Source organism: Plecotus auritus (genome assembly GCF_963455305.1).
Source record: "Plecotus auritus genome assembly, chromosome: 11".
NCBI classification, from domain to species: domain Eukaryota; kingdom Metazoa; phylum Chordata; class Mammalia; order Chiroptera; family Vespertilionidae; genus Plecotus; species Plecotus auritus.
This window is the reverse complement of record NC_137777.1, coordinates 9,929,557-9,943,218: the sequence shown is the minus strand read 5'-3', so window position 1 is coordinate 9,943,218 and position 13,662 is coordinate 9,929,557.

The window sequence follows — 13,662 nt, the reverse complement described above, 5'->3', positions numbered from 1 at the left end:
TGTGGACTGTGACAGCAGGGGGAGTGAGCAGTGACCATCTGGGGTGAGGAGAGAGCAGCAGAGCAGGGGCCACAGGACCAGGAACAATGGTCCTAAGCACTACCTCTGGGCTCCGACAGCTGCTGGACGCTGACCAGACTCCACCTTGAACTCCTGCTGAAATTTTTTGTAATTTCTTGGGAGGGAGCTATGGCAAATGCGCCGTCTTCAGGGCCACATGTATAGGAAGGTGGACAAAGCGATAAGAGAGAGGGCCAGGACTATATTTATCTAATGCCTGCTCTTTCCTGCCCTGGGTTCTCGGTAGAATTTTCTCCCCACTTCCTCTCTGGTTTCTGATCTCTTTCTGACATATGTAAGATGCCCCGTCTACATATGTGTTTTTAATTATACATTGCCTCCATTACTCTCAGGAAGCAGACTAATAAATGAAAGAAGAAGACTGTTGTGAAAACGGGGCTGGGGTTTGTAATTGCACCGAGGGGCCGTGGGTGTGACGAGTTTGCTATAGACCAACCAGGTCCTCCCAGGTTGTGGGGCATTTCCTCCTCACTCTGTGCTGTCAGTGGAAACAGCCCCGCGGGTGGACGGTCAGCTGCCCCTGTTCAGTTATTGCTCGTTAATGCACAATGTACAGTTTCCTCCTGCCAGCCAGAGCGTAACTACAGCTGCAAGTGCACATCTGTGTTTGGCCAACAGCGCAGCCAGCTCCTGCCAATCATCTCTTTTATGCAAAAGGACAGAGAACGTGCATAGAGCCTCACAGGGGCTCCAGTGTTCTCGAATGTGGTTTATCTGCAGGAATTGCCATCTGCATTTTCTCATGTGTCAGCTAGAAGATTACCCTCCTTCGGGCCTGCTCTTAGAACTGACTTGAGCGATCAACCCTGAAACCCCTGGAGGCCGACTCCCAGACTGTCCGAGCGCACTGCTCTTCGTTCAGCTTTGCACAATTGGTGAATCTCCATTTTCTATTTCTCGACATTAGAACAACGGGAGGCCCGCGCAGAGCTGCTCGCTGGCCGGAGCTAGGGCTCCCAGACCTGTGAGAGGCCCTCCCAGCCGAGGAGAAGGCCCAGACCCTGGCAGTGCCCGGAGCCACCCCACTAGGACATCAACCCTATTGCTCGGCACCCAGCTGCCCCTTTTCCGCTTTTCTCCAGGGTATCTCCGGGCACATTATAGAGATGGCTTAGAGCTCTTCAAAGCAGGACCTGATCCGTGTGAATGTCGGTGCGACCATTGTTTCTACAAGGCCCGGGAACGGACCAGCCCTCCTCCCTCCTCCCGCCACCAGCTGAGCAGGGCAGGCGGAGAGCGTGGCTGTGGGCCTTCCCCATGGCCTCCATCCCAGAGCAGCTGCTTCTCGCTGCTGATGGGCCAGGCTTCCAGGCTCCTGCGAGGCTCTTTCTCAACAAGGAAACCGAGTCCAGCAAAGGGCCCTAACAGCCACTGTCGCCCACAGTGGAAAGCCAGGTCTGAAACATCCATCTTCCTTGCCAAGCCCCACACCACTTAAGGTCTCTTTAAAAACAAGCCCTAGCCTTAGCCCTGGCCCTGGCCAGTGTAGCTCGGTAGGTCAGAGCGTCATCATATACACCGAAAGGTCGTGGGTTTGATCCCTGGTCAGGGCACATACCAGGGTTGCAGGTTCAATCCCTGGTCAGGGTGGGGTGCGTACAGGAGGCAACAGATCTATGTTTCTCTCACATTGATCTCTCTCTCTCTCTCTTTTTCTCTCAGTCTCTCTCTCCCTCCCTCCCTTTACACTTCCTCTAAAAATCAATGAGAAAAATATTCTGGGGTGAGGATTAACAAAAAAACAAACCAGCCAAAACCGGTTTGGCTCAGTGGATAGAGCGTCGGCCTGCGGACTGAAGGGTCCCGGGTTCGATTCCGGTCAAGGGCATGTACCTTGGTTGCGGGCACATCCCCAGTAGGAGGTGTGCAGGAGGCAGCTGATCGATGTTTCTCTCTCATCGATGTTTCTAGCTCTCTATCCCTCTCCCTTCCTCTCTGTAAAATATCAATAAAATATATTTCAAAAAAAAAAAAACCAAAAAACATCCTCAGGTGAGGATTTAAAAAACAAAAAATAAAGAGCCACGCCCTAGATGACTCGCCTCCCACAAGCCCAGCCTCTCCGAGGTGTTTTGCTGGGTACAAGGCCTTCCGCTCCCGAGACAGCTCTGCCCTCCCTCCCCTCCCCCAGCAACAGCTTGGGGGCTGTACCCCAGCGCCTCCACTTCAGAAGATGTGCCTGGGGACAGCGAGCAGAGCAGGGAGGTGGGGGCGGCTGGAGGGAAGCCGGGATAGAGATCAAAGAGCGGTTATTGACAGGGATGCTGAGGTCTCCCAAGACTAGGTCAAATGAGAGGGAAACAAGCACCACAGTCCTCAGAGCTCGTGAGGACCAACCGAACTGTAGGCGGAGGGCAGCGATAAAGATGGCAGGGAAGGGGGTGGGGAAGTGTGCGTTGCCACCCAATATCCACCCACCCCTTCTTCCTCAGCAATAAGGAGTTTTGGGTTTTCGCTGGAACCATGCCACCGGATTTTGAAAAATCACATTGCCCAGCAGAGCTGGCAGCTTGGAGGGGCCAAGTGGCTGCCCGCTGGTACCTCCGGAAGCCTGTTCCCCTCCCTCTGGGCCCACGTGGAAGGCCGCTGTGCTGCCTGGAGCTTGAGCTGCATCTTGGGTCCTGGGCATCAGGGTCCCATCCTAAGAATGGCAGACAGTGAACGGGGAGAAGCCTAGGGCAGTGGTCGGCAAACTCATTAGTCCACAGAGCCAAATATCAACAGGACAGCGATTGAAATTTCCTTGGAGAGCCGAAAACCGACTTCTGCGCATCGGCCACGAAGTTTCAGCCGCACTGTACGAGCGCGCCCGCACGTGGTATTTTGTGGAAGAGCCACACTCAAGGGGCCAAAGAGCCGCATGTGGCTCACGAGCCGCAGTTTGCCGACCACGGGCCTAGGTCCCTGAGGAATTCATGAACCCAATTTCCCTGCTCTCGACTGTCTGATTCTGAGACATCTTTAACTTAAAAAATAAAATCTGGTGTGTTTAAGATTGCTATTTTAGGTTTTCTGTCAGCAGAGGAACTAATCCTGAACGTGGCAGATGGTGTGGGAGGATGGCACCGATCTCAGAGGAGGGGGAGCACGCACTGCCTCTAAACAGCGAGGAGAGGCTCCAAGAATGTCAACTGTGGGTTCCAGGCCCGCGGGGAATCGGGGGTGTGAGAACAAACCACCTCCACCCATAAGGGCTCCAGGCCGTTATGGTCCTTGGAACCAGTGAGAGGGGAGAGAGAGGTTCTGCAAGGAGCTGGTGGCCGTGAAAAGGGTGTGGTCAATGGAAGCGAGTTCCTACGAGGCCAACGGAAAGGCTTGATGAGGCGCTCAGTGAGAAGAGGAGCTGAAAGCCATCAGATCAGAGCATTCTCTGGGCAACCACAGGAGAGGCCCGTATTCAGACGGAGGTCAACCTGAGAGCCACGGATCTAACCAGGCTCACATTCTTCAGTGGAGTGGAGCCAGCTTCCTGCTCGGCTCGTCGGGTTTGGGGAGACTCTGCTCATTTCCTGCAGCTGCCCTGACGGTAGAGGCCAGAGGAGGCCAGCCCAGGGTTGGGAGGGCAGGCAGAGAGGCTGTCCCTCTGCAGCCACAGCCACCCCGGCATGCCAGAGAAGGGGGGCCGCCCCCCCCCCCCCCGACTGAGAGCTCCCGAGGGTGGGACACCGTATTCTCAGGCTCAGGTTTCCCACTTTCTTTTAACTGTGTGTTTCTAACCTCCTTTCCATATTGACTCCAGAGGACTCTACATCTCCATTTTGAAGAGCAGACCCTTACAGAGTTGAAAATGTAGATTGTGGGTCTTTAAGAGAACCATTTCCTAGGAAGAAGCCTGCCAGGACGCCAAGAGAAACCAGCACAAAACCAGACGGAGGGACAGGAACTAGGGACTGTCATTCCAAAGGGGCAGCAACAGGGAGCAGCGGCTGCAGAGAGCCTGGTCCCTCCCTAAGTGAAATGCAGGGGTCGCCCTGGAGAAAGGAGCGGCATTCCTGACATTTTGGGCAGAACCTTAACTAGGTCCACAGTGCGGACCCAGAACAAAGTCCAAAGGCTGGTGATAGGAACTTGACATAGGGTTGGGTCCATTAACAACCAGGGATTCTTGCTGATGACGCACTCTTGAACTGCCTTGAATCTTCCCCCCAGCCCCCCCGCCCCCCTTCCCCACCTCCATCCACCCAGGATGATACTTGGGCAGTAGGCTCCCGTGGAGTGGGGCTGGATTTGGGGGTGAGATCATGGCTTCCAACTGTGGGGAGAGGAGGCAAGCAGAGGCTAAACATCAGACAGACCCTGACAAATGGCGCAGGAGCCTGCAACCACAGCCACTGCCCCAAACTCACATTCCTCTTCTCTCTGTGAACCCCAAACAGAGGAATCTCAGCAGGCTGCAAGGGCCGCTGACCAAGTCATGGGCGTGGTGCCTGCAGAGCCTCAACTGCCTCTTGCAGGAAGACCCTGGACTCCAGAGGGTATTTTATACTAAAACTAGAGGCCCAATGCACGGAACTCATGCAAGAGTAGGCCTTCCCTCCTCTGGCTGCTGACACTGGCTTCCCTCTGGCACCTGGGACCCAGGCTTCTCTCACAGCCCTGGCTTCGTCCGGAAGGACGTCAGGTCTAATTAGCATAGGATGCTTTTATTATTATCGATCACTTGGTGCCTTATAAACAAAACCAAAACCAAAACAAAGCTGATCTTCAGGCCACACCCCCAACCCATAAAATCAGTATCTCCAGGGGCGGGAATGGGCCAGTGGGATTGTAGAGGTCTCCAGATGTTTCCAATGCGCAACCAAGGTTAGAACCCGAGGCTGAACTCTGGCTTGGCCTTGTACCAGCTGTGTGATTTGGGGCAACTCCCTCAAACTGTACTTCCGTTTCCTCCCTTGTGAAATGCAGATACGACTAGCACTATTTTATAGCGTTCTTACGGGTTGAACGTGCTTGGGCAGTGCCTGGTATGTAACTCTTCCAGTGCCAAATGCTAGCTACTAATATCAATGGTAGTCAGGATTCAGTTTGAAACCCAAACCTAAAAAATGGCCTGCCTCTTTGGCTTTTTGGGGATTTGTCAAATCTCACCCTTTTCATCGGAGCATGATTTGTGGGGGTGGGGATGGGTCAGGTTCTGTGGTTAATGCCGGGGGTCTTGATCCAGCATCTAGAAGGGTTCAGGAATCTGGAGAAGTGCTGTGTGTAAATTAAATAATAGTCCAGAGACAAAACATAATTTTGGAAAGCATTTGGGGGGCCAGAGGAGCTTGGCTGAAGAAACCAAGTTCTCTCTTGTCTCAGGACCCTTTGCTTTTTATTAACACAATTTGTCCTAAGGCAAGGTAGATATGCACTTCAAAGGCCAGGGTTTAGTACACAGAATCCATTATCAGATTGGAAGAATTACCTCCAGCTGTTCAGGTGTTTGGCCAGGAGGAGGCAATAACATGTAGATTAAGATGCCCTTAGCTGTCTGGCAGCAAGCAATCAATTTATGCATCCTTTTCAGGTTTAGGAAAATGCCCTCAGCCATTTCCAGATGATTCAGCCCTGCTGACATGCTGGAATTGGCTTCTGGCATGTGGTGTTGATGGGTGATCACAAGTATTTCTAAACAGGATAGGGCAGGAGAGAAAACCAAGTCCCACACAGGCTGGTCATTCTGTCTTTTTTGTTGTTGTTATTAATCCTCACCCGAGGATATTTTTCCATTGATTTTTAGGGAGAGTGGAAAAGAGAGGGAAAGACAGAGAGTACATCAATGTGAGAGAAATAGTTCAATTGGTTGCCTCCTGCATGTGCCCCAACCAGGGCTCAGGCTGGTGAAAAGCCTGCAATCAAGGTAAGTGCCCTTGACAGAAATCGAACCCAGGACCCTTTGGTCCGCAGGCTGAGCTCTTTCCACTGAGTCAAACCAGCTAGGGTTGGTCATTATATCTTTTTAAAAAATATATATATATTATTGATTTTTTACAGAGAGGAAGGGAGAGGGATAGAGAGTTAGAAACATCGATGAGAGAGAAACATCGATCAGCTGCCTCCTGCACACCCCCTACTGGGGATGTGCCCACAACCAAGGTACATGCCCTTGACCTGGAACCGAACCTGGGACCCTTCAGTCCGCAGGCCGACGCTCTATCCACTGAGCCAAACCGATCAGGGCAGTCATTATATCTTAAAGTTAGAAACTACCTTTCCAGGGAATCATCTATATTTCAGCATTAATCCTTCTCTTTTGGGGGTGGGTAGGTGGGCGTACCAGTTTTTTTGAGATATGATTCACATGGTATACGATTCATTCGTTTAAAGTGTACAGCTCAGCGGTTTTTAGTACATTTGCAGAGTAGCCGATTCTCATTGTTTTCCTAAATTACCTTGCAAGCCCCGGTTGAGCTCCTACCGTATCTGATGTCCTTGGTCCAGCCTTGGAAGAATGCTGTCAATCCAGCACTGATCCATTCCGTACTGCAACGTGCTTGGTACGCCTGGCTCCTCCAAACGTGACTATGTGAGCACGATCCCGCTCCAAGTGTGACCTTCAGTCCCTGTTGCAGAAGTCCTATCAGAAAAGCTCAAATCCCAGCAGCAGGGGATTCAGCCAGCAGAGCCGCCCCGCTGGCAGCCGGCCCCAGACAGGAGGTCGGATGGGGAGAACGGTCCTTAGAAAGAGAAGGGGCAGGGGAGGAGCGAGAGTCTTAGCCTCTCCCTGCTCCCGTCTCCCTGGGCTGGCTAGGCAGGCCCTTCCTCGGCTCAAGCACCTGGGAAGGGTTAGTCCTCCGCCTCCTACTGAAGGGCCAGTCTGGGAAGAGGTTCTTCCGGTGTCCTGGGCAAAGCATTTCAGGGACACTTGCAATGGAGGAGTTGAGCAACAGTGTCAAGGTTTATTAGAGGGACGCGCAGGGCGCAGATGCCCTTAAAAGGCGGCCGCGCTTCCCCAGTGGAGCCAGCAGCGGTCTAGCTGAGGCCCAGCAGCTGCCGGACAGAGACTGGGCCTTTGCTAAGCTCCCCTGGGTTTCCTCGGGCTTGGGAGGGAGCAGGCGTTCATTCAAACCTTCTGTCCCTTTCCTGGCTTCTCCTGGGCTTTTCCTGGCTTTTCCTGGGCTTGCGTCCTTATCCTGTCCGATTTCCCCCCAGATTTTCCCAGGTTCGTCTCCTCCCCTTTATGGTTGCCAGTTTGACTTCCGCTGCTCAGGCACGCAGTAAGAGGACTTCTCCCTTCAGTGTTCCTCCCTCTTCTCCCCCCTTTAATCCTCTGGGGCAGTGGTCGGCAAACTCATTAGTCCACAGAGCCAAATATCAACAGTGCAACGATTGACATTTCTTTGGAGAGCCACATTTTTTAAACTTAAACTTCTTCTAACGCCACTTCTTCAGAATAGACTCGCCCAGGCCGTGGTATTTTGTGGAAGAGCCACACTCAAGGGGCCAAAGAGCCGCATGTGGCTCGCGAGCTGCCGTTTGCCGACCACGGCTCTGGGGTGATTGGAAAGCTGGTCTTCCCTGCCCACTCGGACGGACGGACGGACAGACGTTAATCCATATGGCAGAGCGACTCCGGCTTCTCCCTGAAGTGTGTGTGAAACGTAGGTTCCCATCTTAATCAGGCTCAGCCAGTCTTCTCCCTCCTCGTGTGTTAACACCCAACTCTGCTCACCCTCCCAGCGCCCCCCGGTGAAAGCAGCCTGTGAAGCTGACGGTGACAGAAGCCAAGACTGTGGGATCCGGCGCGGGACCCACCACTCAGGATTGAGTCTGTTCACCGCAAAATAACAGGCCAACGTGAGAGGCAACAAGCATTTGAGATCCAAACCACTTCTACAAGCACCAATTCAGGCAGAACCGCAAACAGGGTTCCGATTAGGAGATGGAGGCCAGGGGTACTTGGGAGAAAGGTGAACAGAAGGAAGGAATGTCTATGGAGCAGATGAGCTAGCTAATAGTGGTGCTAATGCTAATGTCTTTATGTGTAGTACCATCCTTAGAGCAAACAATTGTTTGCATACAATGCTGCTTTAGGCCCAGCAAGGGGCTGTGGCAACTCATCCAGGCTGCGCCCCTGACCCTGTCTCCGAGGCCCCCTTTCCTCTGACTTCCCAGGGAGCCACAGCAGCTCCGCCCGGCTCTCCTGCAGCTTCTGTGCTCAGCCCTCCCTTGTTTCACTGGCCCAGCTTTAATAAACGTTCCCTCATATCCCCTGGACTCGTGTTGTGAAATTTTTCCTGCACGAAGTCAAGAACCCACACCCCCCTCCCCAGCTGGCCCGAGACAGACCCTCTCAGGGCCAGGTCCCCTGTCCGGTAACAGAAGCACGTGATTTAAAATGCACAATCCAGCCCAGCCGGGTGTAGCTCAGCGGTTGACCGTCGAACCAGGAACCAAGAGGTCACCGGTTCGATTCCCGGTCAGGGCATATGCCTGGGTTGTGGGCTCGATCCCCAGTGCGGGGGGCATGCAGGAGGCAGCCAATCAATGATTCTCATCATTGATGTTTCTATCTCTCCCTCTCCCTTCCTCTCTGAAATCAATAAAAATATACTTAAATAAAATAAAATGCACAATCCAGACCCAACCCCAAGCCCCTCCAGCAGAATCCGCAGGAGAGGTTTCTACAAGTGCCTCAGATGATTCTTATCAGAGAAAACTTTTCCTTCCTTTCTTTTTCTTTCTTTCTTTTCTTTCTCTTTCTTTTCTTTCTCTTTTTCTTTCTTTCTTTCTTTCTTTCTTTCTTTCTTTCTTCCTTCCTTCCTTTCTTTCTTCATTAAAAAAAAATAATAATGTGATGCCTCCTCACTAGAGACTCTGGTTTAATGGGGGGGGGGGGGGGGAGGAGGGATCACGACACGGATGTGTTTGAACGCCCCCCGGTGACTGAAGGGCAGTATTCGAGAATCATTGCTGACCTCCCGGCATACCTGAGCCTATTTTCACCAATTAGATCATTAGCTCCCACACAGCCCAGCTTCAACTGGGCTTTGTAACGATGCTTTCAATCCAGTCCTCCTCTCTTCCGGGTAAGGTATGACTTAGTTTTGTTCATCATAATCATTTAAAAAAAAAAAAGCTTTGTTCCAGTGAACTCTGTGCTCTGCTCCAGATGAGGCCTGTCACATGCCCACCTCATTTTGTCCTCTCCACCCTCGGAGCTGGTTCTGTTGATAGTCCCACTTCACAGATGAGGAAACGGAGACAGAGGTTAAATAACTTGCTGACAGCCACCCACCTAATAAGTAGCAAAGCCATTCGTTCTCACTGGTTCCCGGGCTAGCCTCTGAGAGCTACACCCCTGTGCTCAGCCTGCCCAAACTGGCCCACTCATCGGCGTTGTTCTGAGCCAAGAAGCCTCCAGTCCCGTGACCAGTTTCCCAGCAGAAGATGGGGCTCTGCCTAAAAGCGCACGCACCTACTTCTGTGCCAGTCCCAACGGTGCGCTGTTCGAAGTACCTTTAGGCCAGTCAGTCCCTGTTGATGGTGCACAGATCACCTGGGGAGGTTGTTAAAGGCACAGATGCCTCGGTCCTGTCCTCAGAGATTCTCAATGTCTGGGATGCAGCCGGGAATCTGCGTGTGTTTTGTTGTTGTTAATATATTTTATTGATTTTTTACAGAGAGGAAGGGCGAGGGAGAGAGAGCTAGAAACATCAATGAGAGAGAAACATCCATCAGCTGCCTCCTGCACACGCCCCACTGGGGATGTGCCTGCAACCAAGGTACATGCCCCTGACCGGAATCGAACCCGGGACCCTTCAGTCCGCAGGCCGGTGCTCTATCCACTGAGCCAAACCGGTCAAGGCGGGAATCTGCGTTTTTATAAATATAGCCAGTGATTTTTTATTTTATTTTATTTTTTTGCCAGTGATTTTGATGTAAGCAATGGAAGGGCTAAGCTGAGTAAAGAGAAAGGGGGGATGGGCCGGGAAAAAGGAAGAAAAGAAGGGAAAAAGTGCCCTGAGTGAGGAATCAGCCCTCGACAGAAGGATAAGAAGTTCCCCTCCCCCCTCCCCTCCCCCTCCCCCCTCCCCCCATGGAGGACAGGGGAAGCTGCATCTGTAGTGATTTCTGTCCCTTTCTCCACGCCGGGTCATTCCCACTCCCCCTGCAAGCCCCAGCTCCCGTGTCACGCTGCCTCTGTGCCGCTCTCTTCCTGTGGCTCCAGCAAGAGTTGAGGAGGCTCCCTCGGGAATTTCACAGGCCTTACCCCCAGGCACCGGTTCGTTTTCTTCACCCTCTTGGCCCCAGGGGCGGCTCTCACTGCTTAATGCTTAGTGGGTGGTTTAGGCGCCCGCAGGTGCAGCCAGCACTCCCAGGGGCCTCTGCAGAGCTGCCCTGGACGGCAGCGGGGCGGAGAGGGGGGGGGCAAGGGGAACGGGAGCTGGAGGAGGCCCAGCCGCTGAGCAGAGTCCGGTGGCCTGAGCAGGTGTTCACAGGCTGACGGCGCTGTTCCTGCTGCAGGGGCGGCACACCCACACCCGCACCCGCAGGACGCCCAGCCCTTGAGCACAGGGCCTGGCAGTGCCCCGCCCAGGGTTAGGCACGAGGGCGGCTCTCCGGCGAGGATGCGGAGGTTTCCTGGAGCGGCCCTCTCCAGGCGCGGGGCGGCAGTGCCGGAGGGCTCCGTGGACAGGATGAGATGGGGTGTGAGGTTCCTGGGGAAAGAAGGCCAAGGCCGAGTGGTTACTGAGCTCTGCCTGGCCTCAGGAGGCACTTGCCTGCCACTTCTCGGCCAGGTAGTTTGCATTCGTTTCCTGGGGCTGCCAAAACGGGTTACCACAACTTGGTGGCTTACAGCAACACGAGAGACATGGGTGTTCTCACAGACCTGGAGGCCAGAAGTGTGAAACGGAAGTCCCTGGGTGGAAATCAAGGCCTGCACTCCCTCCGAAGGCTGCCTCGGCCATGCCTGTCACCTCTCCCTCTCTTTTAGAACGACACCTCCGTGTTCTTTATGAGGGGCACCTGGCCAGCCCGCAACCCCGCCACACACCTGTTCCAGCTCTTTGAAATACTCTGTGTGAAGGTGAAAGTGCCGTTCAGTTAATAAACTGTGTTGGCTCAGTGAAAAAAAAGAAAAAACACTGGATTTAGGGACCCAGCTTTTAGGGATCTAGGGCCCACCCCAAATCCAAGATGCTCTCATCGGGAGTTTGTTAATTACACCTGCAAAGACCTCTTTTCCAAAAAAGGTCACATTCACCGGTGCCAGGGGCTAGGACTTGGACCACCTTTGTGGGAGCGGAGCAGGGGGTGGGGGCAGGCGGGCAATTCAACCCACTATACCAGCCTTGCCCTAAATGTGTCATTGCCTCCGTACCCGGCACCCCCTTTGCTCCCCATCTCCCAGCCCCTGTGCAAACCTTTCAACACCTGAGGCTGGGAACCCCTGGCCTAGGCGGGGCAGGCCTGCCCTGGTGTCGTTTGGCTCAATGCGCCCTCCATTCCGGCCGCTAGGACGGGAGGGGGGGCGGAGGACTGAGAGAATCAGGAAGCCTCCCACTCTCACTGGGGGCCAAGCCCTCTCCAAACATGACCCGGGGTCACTGTGCCGAGACTCCCCAGGGGGCACTAGATGAAGAACCCAGTGCGTGACTCTGGCTGAGTCAAGGTCAGGGTCAGGTTGTCCTCGCTCCACTGACTCATGCAACCCCCTGGAGAGCATCCAGTTCCATCTCAAAGTAAGCATCTCCTGCTCAGTCACCCAAATGCCTGCGGGGCTGGGTGGCGGACCTCAGGGGTCGGTAGGGGTCCAGGTCCCAGAATCCCAGCCATGGCCACCTGCACCGCCTCCTCTGAGCATTTCAAGAAGCCGCACATTTTCCGCATCCTCCGTGAAGACCTGGGGGGGCGTGGAGGGGGGCAGAGTGGCTCCTGGGGACTGGGAGGACAGAAGAGAAGAGATTTTGATGAAAAGCAACAGGAAGCAAGTGAGATGCTGGCAGATAGGGAAGAGGAAGTGCGTTATGCACGGCTATCTTCCCAAAGCCCTATGACGTAAGCGTCAAGCCCACCGAAGGGTCTTGCCAGCCCCACCGGGCAGCGAGAAGCACACCTTGAGGGCACACCTGGGGGCCGAGCACACATATGGCACAGACACCGGAGCAGTCCGAACGGGCGCTGCTTTTACCAGGCACTGCCCGCCTGCACCGGGCCGCCAGAGTAGTGAGCATTCTCTTTCATTTTTTAATTTTAATTTAATTTCATTTAATTTTTAGAGACAGGAAAGGAGAGAGAGAGAGAGAGGGAATGAGAGAAACATCGATGTGAGAGCAAAACATCAATCAGCTGCCTCCTGCATGTCCCCCATCAGGGATCCAGCCTGCAACCCAGGCATGCGCCCTGACTGGGAATAGAACCCGCAACCTTTGCATGCATGGAGCAATGCCCCTCCAACTGAGCCACACCGGCCAGGGCGAGTATTGAGCATTCTCAGCAGATCGCTGCAGAGACCGACCAGATTGGCTCAGAAATCGTAGAAGAGCTGGGGCGAGCAAGGCTCATGCACCAAGAACAGACGGGTAAACACCAGTGAACACGTGAACCAATGTTGAAAGGTTCCCATCCACATCCAGAAGAGTGACAGCCAGCGAGCTGCTGCTTCCCCTGGCGTCTCCCTGGAGCTAGCCATCCTGGGAGGCCTGGCCCAGCACACTTCTCCCCCAGGCAGGGCGGGTTCGCACGCCCGAACTCTGACCCTGCGGATGAGGGTGTTGGAGATGTGGAATAAGCACATGGCTGCAAGGATGCACTGTGTAGCCGACTGTGGGGAGAGGGAGGGAAGACGGAAAACCAGTGAAATGTGAAGGAACAGCAACAAGGCCAGTGTAGCGTCCCAAGGTAATTATGCCGTCTATGACTTCTTTTAAACAAATAAAAGCCCGGCGTGGCTCCGTGGTTGAGCATCAACCTATGAACCAAGAGGTCACACCGTTCGATTCCCAGTCAGGGCACATGCCCAGGTTGTGGGCTCGATCCCCAGTAGGGGGCGTGCATGAGGCAGCTGATGGATGTTTCCCTCTAACATTGATGTTTCTCTCTCCCTCTCCCTTCCTCTCTCTCTCGAATCAATCAAAGCATTTTAAAAAATAAATAACACTGTAAAAACCTGCTCCCAATCCCCCCTGCCCCGTGTCGTGTGGTCCAAGCTGGAGCTGCTCAGTTCACGTCTCTGAACCTCACTGCCAGACTGATAATGAAACGTACAGGCGCCCGTCCTTTCTCCAGCCAGGGCAGCACTCAGTAAACAAGCCCTTCCAGGGGGCTCAGGAGGTAATGGTGAAGGTTTCGGGCCCACAGCTGGCATCCCATCAGCATTTTTGATTGATTAGAACTGTCTCACAGCTCCGCAGGCACATCACAACGTTCACCACGGATGAGCACATTCCTGTTCTCACCAGCACCTGGGCACTGGCAACCCCTAAATCTCACCTTCCCCCTGCACGTCGGGCCAACCCCTATCGCAAACATCCGCCGTCAAGCTCCACATCTCCTGGCCCTCACCTGCTCCTCCTGGAACCTTCTTCTGCCTGAAAACCGCCGCAGGTTCCTCTTCCTTAAAATTCCTGGCTCGCTCTCCACCTCTTTGTGGCC